General features: G+C 40.8%; 1 long non-coding RNA gene across 1 annotated transcript; it reads right to left on the bottom strand.

The window, feature by feature from the left end:
• Nucleotides 1–1,584: 1,584 nt before the first annotated feature.
• Nucleotides 1,585–7,431, bottom strand: LOC135413565 (uncharacterized). The gene is made up of 2 exons (XR_010430295.1): nucleotides 5,266–7,431; nucleotides 1,585–2,251 (listed from the first exon to the last, which is right to left on the bottom strand). It is a non-coding gene; the product is annotated as an uncharacterized LOC135413565 (long non-coding RNA).
• Nucleotides 7,432–9,800: the final 2,369 nt, after the last annotated feature.

The raw sequence follows: 9,800 nt of genomic DNA, 5'->3' as shown, positions 1-9,800 counted from the left end.
TTGCCTCAAACACCCTGAAAAGGCTATTACAGACACTGTCACAGAAGACTTTGCCTTCTGTCCTCCATTATCTAATGGTTTCAGTTGTCAAGAAGGTAGCAGGTTTAATAACCAAACACCTTCCTGCTCTGAAGAATCAGCCTTTCTTCTTTATAACCAATTCTGCTTGAGCTGGGCAGCCAGGCAAATCCCATGTAAGAGGTCAGTGAGCTAGACAGCTTCTGCTCCTGTGCTGGTGGGAAGCCCTCACCTCTGTCTGGGCAATGCTTTACAGGCTGGGCTTGTACCCAAACTAAACATAAATTTGTGGCCAGAGGAGGTTGTGTGTCCCTTCGTTTGTACATCCTAAGTCTGTTGGTACATTTGACTGTAAAATTCACCAGTAATAAACACTCCAAAGACAAAACTCATTATTTCATAAAAATTGTATTTATGTCTGGAAATCTAGGGTTTTCCATTTTCAGAATCAGCAGAAAAATAATTTTTTCTGATGCACATCATCTCAGAGCACTGGGTGCTCTCGCAGGCCTCCTGGGCAGAGGGGGATGGCAGGCTGTTGGACAAGCCATTAGTGAGGCAGCTACCAACTGAGATTTAAGGTTGCCTGGCTCTTGGCAGTCTATTTGGTGGGAGGGTAAGGATCAGAGGATGGTAGTGCTTTCCTGAGCTGGTGGTGGAATCTGAAGAAAGGAAGGAGAGACTTCAGCAGCCCCAAGTCTGGGGACACTGCTCTGAGCCCACCAGCTTCGAGTGCAAGCTCCCTCCACGTCCCCTTCCTGCACGGGATGCCTGCACTAAAGCTGGTAACACAGTTGCTGCCCACACACTGAACACCAAGGACAAACGAATCCAGGGAGGGAGGAACATGGGGAGAAGGGAAAATTTTTTGGGCTGCACCGTTACTGGGCATGAGAGGCTTTGTCCTTACCCTGCAAAATACCTCCTCCTTGGAGAAAGGGACCATGCATCTCATTGCATGAGCTGAGCACAGAGGCAGTGCCTAAGACAGACTTCTTCAGAAGCAAACAGAAATGTGTTTGTGAGATGAGCACGAGTCCCGGAGCCCCCGCTGCCTGTAACACATTTTCAGCAAAATGCTCTGCGCCATCCCCAGAGCCCCTCCACTCCCCCCAGCCTTCCTTCCTCCTTCTCCCCCTCCCCACAACTATTTAATTTTGCTCTGGCATGAAATAATAGAGTGCTGTGTATCTATTACAGATGTAAAGAGATTTAGACTGCCACAGGTTTCAGTAGCACATTCAAAGCCCTAACAAAGCTGGGTATAATAGACTCTCCCTGCCATTATCCATTCAGCAAGTGTAATAAATGACTCGGCCGCAGCCTGCCATATACCACCCGGCCCAGATAACAGCTGAAAGGAGAAAATTAAATTTTGCTTTTGTTGAAACATTATGATTTATGTATTTGTAATATAGGCTGCGGTGGGCAATTGAAAAAAAAAAAAAAAGAAGATTGCTGAATATACTTCAGGGTTACTGATTGTACCACAGGCCACTTAGAGTGCTAGAAATGCTGTTCTTCTCCCCGTGTTCCTTACTAATAATAAAATCATACAAATTCCCATTAACCTTTTCGCTCATGTTGATTTTATTTATATATGTATTTATTCTTTTTTTTATTTCCAAGCCTTAAGTTTTGGCCATTTACTCTCAGCCTCATGAAAAATAACAGAGTGATGGTTTATGGAGACAAGGCATGAAGTACCTAGGCATGTAAAAATGATGGATGTAGGTCAAAAAATCTATATATCATTTTTAGTATTTTTATAATAATTTTCTTTAAACGGGGTGGTTCCCCCCTTCCCGTCCTCCTCTTCTCCACTGCTGTCTTTACAGTTGATGACAAGATATTCTGATATCCTCATCCTTGCAATATCTAGACCTATAAAAATAATTAACTTCTCCCACCTTAGAAATATAGAGACAGAAACAGGAGTGCTTCACCCTGTAATTTATAATATTGCAGCACCGTCCCTTAATGTTGTAATCAGGCCTGCAAAGTCTTATCATGTTGTAGAATATAATGAACTTACTTATTCATTTCAACATCACATTTCATCTTAGTTGTTCTCCACATTACTTGCTCGTCCCTCCCCTTTTCTGGAACGCTGGAAAGAAGATAGAAGTTTTCTCATTCTTTCTTTTTCCTTTTCTTCACATTCTTTAGCTCTGGGGTTGAGCTGAGTCAACAGATCCATGGAGAAGGCTGGAAGCTCATTTGCCTGTGCTCCCTAGGAGTTTAAACATGAGTAGTTTTTAATTTTTTTTTCTATTTTATGAATTTATTAAATCTAGTTATGTGGCTTACACCAATATGTTTGATCTTGGCAAAACCAATATGTTGAAAAAACACTTGGCTGCATGAGAAGGGGCAGCTGTAGGGCTGGAGCCAGGAGGTGCTCTGAGCTTCCCATGCTGAACCCTGCAGTGTGTGGCCTTGTTGCTCTAAGCATTTGTGTCTCAAGTGTTGCCACTTAAAGCACAGACTGTCAGAAATTGGGAGGGACAATTAGAGTGGAATGCCCATCCCTGGAAACATTCAAGGACCAGATTTTGAGCAACCTGGTCTAGTGGAAGGTGTAACTGCCCATGGCAAGGGGGCTGGCAGTGGGGATTGAAGTGCTGAATCTCTTTTTCCTGACTCTCAAGATAGTCTGTATTTAATGTGGGATTCATCTGATAACAGCTCATCCAGTAGTGATAATTTTGGCTTTTTTTTTTTTTTTTTATTTTTAAATCTGAGGAAAACACTCTCTTCTGCATCTCGTTAGAAAGTTTATGTGGTATTTTCCCCCACCAACACTTCATTCACAGCCACAAAAGGTCAATTAGTTTCATAGTATTTCCTACCCTTGCCCAAAATCTACTTGCCTTAGGGCTGATAAGGTGCCTCTAATGGGTGCTGGAGCTCTCCAGGGAGAAATTCTTTGTAAGACCTCATACTCCTCAGTATCCCAGAAGCTTTAAGCAGTCATAAAAGGAGGCTCTACCTACTCTCCAGCATTATCCTTTCCCTTCTGGCTATGGCCTGAGCAGGTCAGCACCATCATTAAGAAACTGCTCTGGTCTGGAGCCAGGGCCTGATCCTGACTCCTCTTGTTCCCTTTGCTGTGTAGGAGCAAAGCAAGGACATATTGGGAGCCACGGCCATGAGGGCACCCTGTAGCCCTTCTGTTGCTTTTACTGTCCTCATCTCTTGCACTTTGATGTTTCAGAGCCTGGCACAGCTCTCTGGCATTGGGTCTGGCCATTTCATGGGCAGGACATATCTAGAAAGGTTAAAACCCACCAGCAGAAATGTATATTAAAATTTATTTATTTATTTATTTTATATCCTGTGTGCATGGTGTTAAGCATTTAAAGAATTCATGTGATTTTTAGCCCTGCTGAAGCCCAAGGCTGCTGTTAGCATATGTGGGCTGGAGGTTTGGGTGTGCAGGGGATGTTTTACAGCCAGCTCATCTCTCGATCAGGTATTCTGCTAATGCACACTGACAGATATTTTGTGAAGCAACGTTCAGTCTATTTATTGACCCCCTGCCCTCAAATGCATACATACAGCAGAGCACTCCAGCTTATATTTAATGCTGAAACATTTGTAAGTACTGTATATCCTATGATCTATTGGACTAATGAAAAAGAAGGTTTATCACTGCAGTCCAGTGTAAATCTGCGGATAACCTTACTGTACAGTCAATTTATTCCTTTAACAGGTTTATTCCTTTATCAGGTGTTTGTAGAAGGTTTCACCATAAGTACAGCGGAGACATAATTTGCTGTGGGGCAGATTTATTTGTTTCACAGGGTTATTATTTTAACAGTCTGATAATCACTATGAGTATGTTTCACCATTTGGAATTTCTGTGTGTATATGCGAAAGTGTGTTTATTCATTCCTCGAGCAGGTTCATTTCCTTATCAGCTATTCATTTTAAAGAGTTTTATTACATATGCAGAGTGTGTAGGGTACTAGAGTGCAGTAATTTTATTAAGAGATTTATTTAGTGCCAGATATTCATTTAGCTGGGGTTCACTGTAACACAATCATATGCTTTCACCTGGCCAATTTTCTTTGCATATCACAGTTTGCTGTAAACAACACTTTCACTGCACTACAGCCTCCAATTCCCTTTTTTCTTTTCCTTTTTTAAAAATTTTTACAGGAAACTCTCCGCACTCTGAACTCTTTCACTGATTTTATTCATCATATTTGATTTTTTTATGTCAGGGGAAGGGGATCTTATTTGCAGGCTCCTGTGAAGTGGCTTTTTAAAAATGAATATGCTTAAAGATTCTGCTAAGAGGAGGAGGTTTCAGAAATGTCTCTCTAATGCCACTTAGGAATTGCTTGAGTCTCAGCATAGAGTCAGTGACTGACTGGAGAAAAGCAGTAGGACGAAGATGATCCCAAACAAGAGTCTGATTTACTCAGAAACTATGTGGATTTGATGTTTTTCCGTGATTTAATATTTTTTTTGTTATGTGAATATTAAGTCTAGAAAGAAGAGGAAAGAAATTGTTAATAAACTGTGGGTCATGTCTGTCTTTAATTTGGCATAAAATGAAGCCATAAAATAGGGAAAAAAAGAAATCCACCTGCATCACTAACTCTCATGCTGGGGTAAAATACAACTTATTCTAATCTTCCTGATGTCCACGGGTGTTTCAGACTGATTTCGTAGGAGAAGGGCTTGGTGCCTAGTTGGTAGTTTACCTTTACTCACTGCTGTCTATAAGAAAGAGCTGTGCACAAAAAACTGAGCCCTCTGTGCTCTGGAACAGCTGGAGGTCATGGCAGAGGGTGACACTGCACATCCCGGGGACCCAGGTGCAGATTTTCAGGCAGGTAGAGCTCTTTACTTTGAATTACTTATGTGAGAAAGAGGTCTTCTGTACAAATGTGTTTTTCTGGTCCAAAGAATATGTGAATCAGTGAAAACAACTGAGCTCAGCTAGTGCTGGATCAGGCTCTTAACTGCAGAGAGTTACGTCTAGTAACTGGCCAACATAATCTAAGCCAACTTTTCCTTGAATTGCCTGAAACTTTTTCAAGTAGAAAGACAATTATTAAACTTAGCAGTATTTCATTCTAATAGGGGAGCAGCATAACTTCAACCACATTATCAATACAAGATCAAAACTATTGATCAACACACAAAAGTAAATCAACATTTGCCTATAAACAGCATAGTCCATTTACCAGATGCAATTAATACAATTTAAGCATTCAGCTGGATATCACTTACCATTTGCTGCTTTTTTCTTTACATCAGATGTCCAGGGAATGGCAAAACAACCTGATGAAATCCACTGGTAATGACAGGATTTATTTCCCAGACAGATAGAGTAGGAAGTTAGTGCTAGAGCTGATTAAAGAACTCCATTTTCACAGAAGTTTTGAGAAGACTTTTCTGGTTTGTGCTGGAAGAATCACGGTTCTTCAAACTTCTTTTTCTGAAACAGACCTGTGTTAAAATACCAGATCTGCACTGAAAAGAGTGAAGTTTTTTTTGTTTCTTCTCTGAGGTGCTTGGAGAATCCATCCTGATCCCTGAAACCTTTTTCTTGATAATATCCTTGAAATCGATATTTAACTACAAAGCATTTTCACTCTGACAAAAATGCATTTTCAGAAGAAGGAATGTTTAATTGAAAATGTTCTTAACAGCTCTAGTCTGAATGAAAATACCCATCAGTTTGCTCTTCACTGACTCATTAGTATGGTCTTAAATTTATGACTACAGTGAAAAAAATCAGCTATGGGTAATTGAACCCCTATTGTAAAGAACCATGTTAAAATGTACTTAGTTATGCTCAAGGCTAATGTTATTTGTTAAATCTCCTAACAGGGAATTAGCAGTTGAAATTTTGTTTTCATAGTGTTAATTATTACTCTTGATGCTGCCATGCAACATCCTTGACTCACTTTTCAGTGAGACTGTTGAGACAAGTTTGCTTCTTACTGGGTAAATAGCATTATAAAGGAGAAGCAGAGAAGATCAAAAACTGAAAATGGTACAATGGGGCAGATGTAGCATTGCGTGATGGATCCAGAGTCAGTTTTTTCCCAGGAGATGTTTGCTGGCTGCAAAATGACGGTGATTTTCCTGGGAGTGTGAAAGATCCAACTCAAAGACACTATGGATTCCAGCTGCTGAGTTTAGTCTGGAACTCAAGCTGTGGAAATACATAATTTTTCTTGTAGGTTGTGTTAGTTCAGACAGAATCCTTCAGAAACTTTCAAGACTTTTCAGTGTACGAGTCAAAGGAAAAGCCTTGCATTATTGAGCACAATGTACCTCCCTCTACCTGATCCTGGGAATTAGATAGCCATGAATTTATCCGAAGTTTGAAGGGAAATTTCTTAGGCAACCCTAATCCTGTGGGAATAAGCCAAGGCACCATGGCCAAACCCTTGTATTTCTGATTCTGCTCTTCACATAAGAACTGAATCAAATGCTGACTGTGAAGAAGTATTCCTTCCCCCCACAGCAAAACCACTCTGATTTACAGTCAGCTGCTACTGCTGCCCATTCTCTACCTTTAATGACACCAGAACATAACTGCCTGCTGTGCATTGGCTCCATTTCAGGCTGGGATGAGAAGAGAGAGAAGGTTTAGAGAGAACAGGTCCAAACAGCTACAAATCTCAAAACCCAGTGTAAAAATCCCAGTGTACACCCAGGTTACATGTTTTATACTGCGAATATATGACATTGCAGTGATCCATTGGTCCTCTGTCCTTATTCAGAATATGAACACGTGTGTGTGAGTGCATATGGCCCTGAGGGATATGACTGCTGGGAGTTTTTTTTCTTCTAGTCCAAGTGCTACTACACTAAAGATAAGACTTTTTGGTAGCCTCAGCTGTTTTATTAACAGTAAAAGATTGCTCTAAACTGCACCTACTTCAAAATTGTTTTTGCAATACCATGCAGTGGCTCTTGAACAACTTCCCTTGACAAATTATTCTCATGTATCTGCCCTGAGAATTTTGGGAAGGGATAAGCAATGAGATTAAGACTATGCTGGTTTTCAGACTGCGATATTTAGGTTTGATATTCATGTGAGCACGAGTGGTAGATGTTTTTTCAAGAGAGGTTCTGGGTGCTTTCACATTTCCTGATAGTCGGAATCGAGCCTTTGCACAAGTCTTGTTCATGAAAACTGCATGGAAGTTTTCTTTCAATATCTACTGTGAAAACGACAGATCCGTAGATTTTTAAAAGAAAATGAGAACATCTCAGTTTCTGAAGTTACTAAAAACTTTGAGGCAATAAAAGAAACTGAAAATGGCCTTATGAAGCTACTAATTAATTATTGTTGTTGCTTTTATATGTATAGCTTATACGCAATTGTACATAATAATTTCATATTAAATGCAATTATTTTATGCATCTAAGAGATCAGGCACACTCAGGGAAATAATCCATCTGGATGCAAGAGTCTGCTGGAATGATGATCTCTACTTGCTACGAGCCTGAGAATGGCTCAGAGCAGAATCTTTTGTTGAATGAAAGGATGCTTTGATATTGTCTGTTTCAACAGACAGAATCAAGCTAGAGCTTTGTAATTCCTTGTGATTTGCAGTATCAGTTTAAAACTGAAATGCTATTTGATCAGATTTGAGGATGTTAACTTCTACCTTCTATAGCACTTTATCTGCATCTGACCATGTCCTGCTGAATAACAATTCACTAAAGAATCTGTATCAACCTGAAGTCATTTAAAAAGAAGAATTATGCAAATGATCTCTCTTTATTTGGCTGTGCAGTGAGAGATCTTTCAAAGAAAAGAATAAGATGTAATTTCAACACACTTAGAAGTGGTGCTTCCAGGGGAAAAGGAAATCTTTGAAGAAGCAATTTGTAGCTAGAGATATTGTGCTAGAATGTGCAAATTGATGATTATTTACGAGTGAGCCTGTGAAGGAGAGAGACACGTGCCACCTTTTGTCAACGGGTGGCTGCTCCACGAGAAACAGAAATCATGATTTTTATAACAGTGCCTATTTTCACTTCCATTGCTTGCCAAGGCTGTAATGCTGATCTCTCCATCTAAATTGCAAAACTAGAAGAAATCATTTAATATGGCACCTTCTTGCCCTGCAGAAGCTTGCATATTTGGGATGGCATTGCTCTGTTGTACAGATTATATTTTTTAATGTCTCCCCAGATTACGAATTATTGTCAGCAAAACTTGCTGTTTGCACCCAGCTGAAGGCTGGAAGGTGCTTTTAAAGTTTGAAAGAAAAAATTAGATCTTGCACCTCTTCATGGGAAGGAGCTCAGCTGAGCTCCTTGTCTTTGAGGAGAGGTTCCAGTACTGAACTGCAGCCGTGTTCCCCTTTGCTCCTCTTCCTCTGCCCTCTTGAGTCTTGTGTATGCCTTTGCCTCTCTCCTGTGGAAGAACTAAGGCAGTGTCAGGGGATTGAATCCCCACAAGTGAAAGCAGGCATGGAGTCCGTCTCTTGCCTTGTGGGCAAGCCTGAAGGGCAATTAAGTGGTAAAGGGGAGCTCCCCATAGAGAGAAAAAGTTGGTTAAGATCTTTAGCATATGAATCTTTAAAATGTCTAGGGAATGAAATCTCTTCTTATCCTTTGTGCCACTTTGCCAGCTCAGCATGTAATTGCATGCTGAGAGCTGAAGCATTTGTGTGCAGCATCTGGGCTGTAGTATTTTGGACCTATAACACCAAAACACCTGTCCTGACCGCGGTAATGCCTAAGAGCCCTGATGTCCCTTAAAACAGACAGTAAAAATATGATGAGAAACCTTTGAAACGTTTTCTGTTTCTATCCTGGGAAAAGAATGTGTTGCAAGAAGCACTGAATCAACACACTTCAACACTTCTTAATACATTTCTTTTCTTTAAGGGCTTATTAGATTTTTCTGGATTTGCCCTGAAAACCTAAGTAAAACGGAAAATCCAAATTATCACCAGTGCAAGAGACCCTTTCTGCTGTTTTATCTCTAAGAAGAAATGCTTTCCTCATGCCAGTCCTCTGATGCACACATTGCTGTAGATACGCCACCGTTTAAAGAATGGGCTGTTTACTGTTTGGATAGCTTCAAAGAGAGAGTTCCCCCCCCCCCCCCCCCCCGGAACAAAGCTCTTCCTTAGCAAGATAAGTACAAAGTGTTTAATAGTGCCTCTCTCCTTCACTCTCAAGATTCCTCTTTCTCTTTTTCCCTTTATCTCTGCCTACTCATATGTATTTTAAAGGGGACCCGATACGCTGGTGTCACGCGTTCACACCAGCTTAACAAATGATGCCACTTCCATGTAATTAATGAAAAGACACTGATACCATTGGGTCAAATGGACTGAGTGCTATCTGAATTATTGCAAATGTCCCCAACACAGACTCTCTTTTCCTGAAGGCAGGGGAGGGATATGTACCATCTCCATGCTTTTGTCCCACGGGGAGCTGACTTCCTCTGGGCAGTGCAAGAAGAAGGAGCCAAAGTAGGGGAAATGAGTGAGGGTTTCTGCTGGGCTGAGTGTCTCAGATACTAGCCCTGAGGTACCCAGAACTGGCTTGAACATGAGTTCAGAGAAAGCTCCACAGGACACAGTCTAATGCTGTTGAGCTGCTAAGTAGAATCCTAGAATGGTTTGGGTTGGAAGAAACCTTCAAGATCATCTTGTTCCAATCCCCACGCCATGGGCAGGGACACCTTCCACTAGACCAGGTTGCTCAAAGCCTGATTCAACCAAGATGTTAAAGAACATCTTGTTATTACTAATGATTTCTCTTTCTCTGCTCCTGGGTTATTT

The sequence above is a fragment of the Pseudopipra pipra genome, chromosome 4 (assembly GCF_036250125.1).
Source record: "Pseudopipra pipra isolate bDixPip1 chromosome 4, bDixPip1.hap1, whole genome shotgun sequence".
In the NCBI taxonomy this organism is placed as follows: Eukaryota; Metazoa; Chordata; class Aves; order Passeriformes; family Pipridae; genus Pseudopipra; species Pseudopipra pipra.
This window is presented reverse-complemented; position numbering and strand designations above follow the sequence as displayed.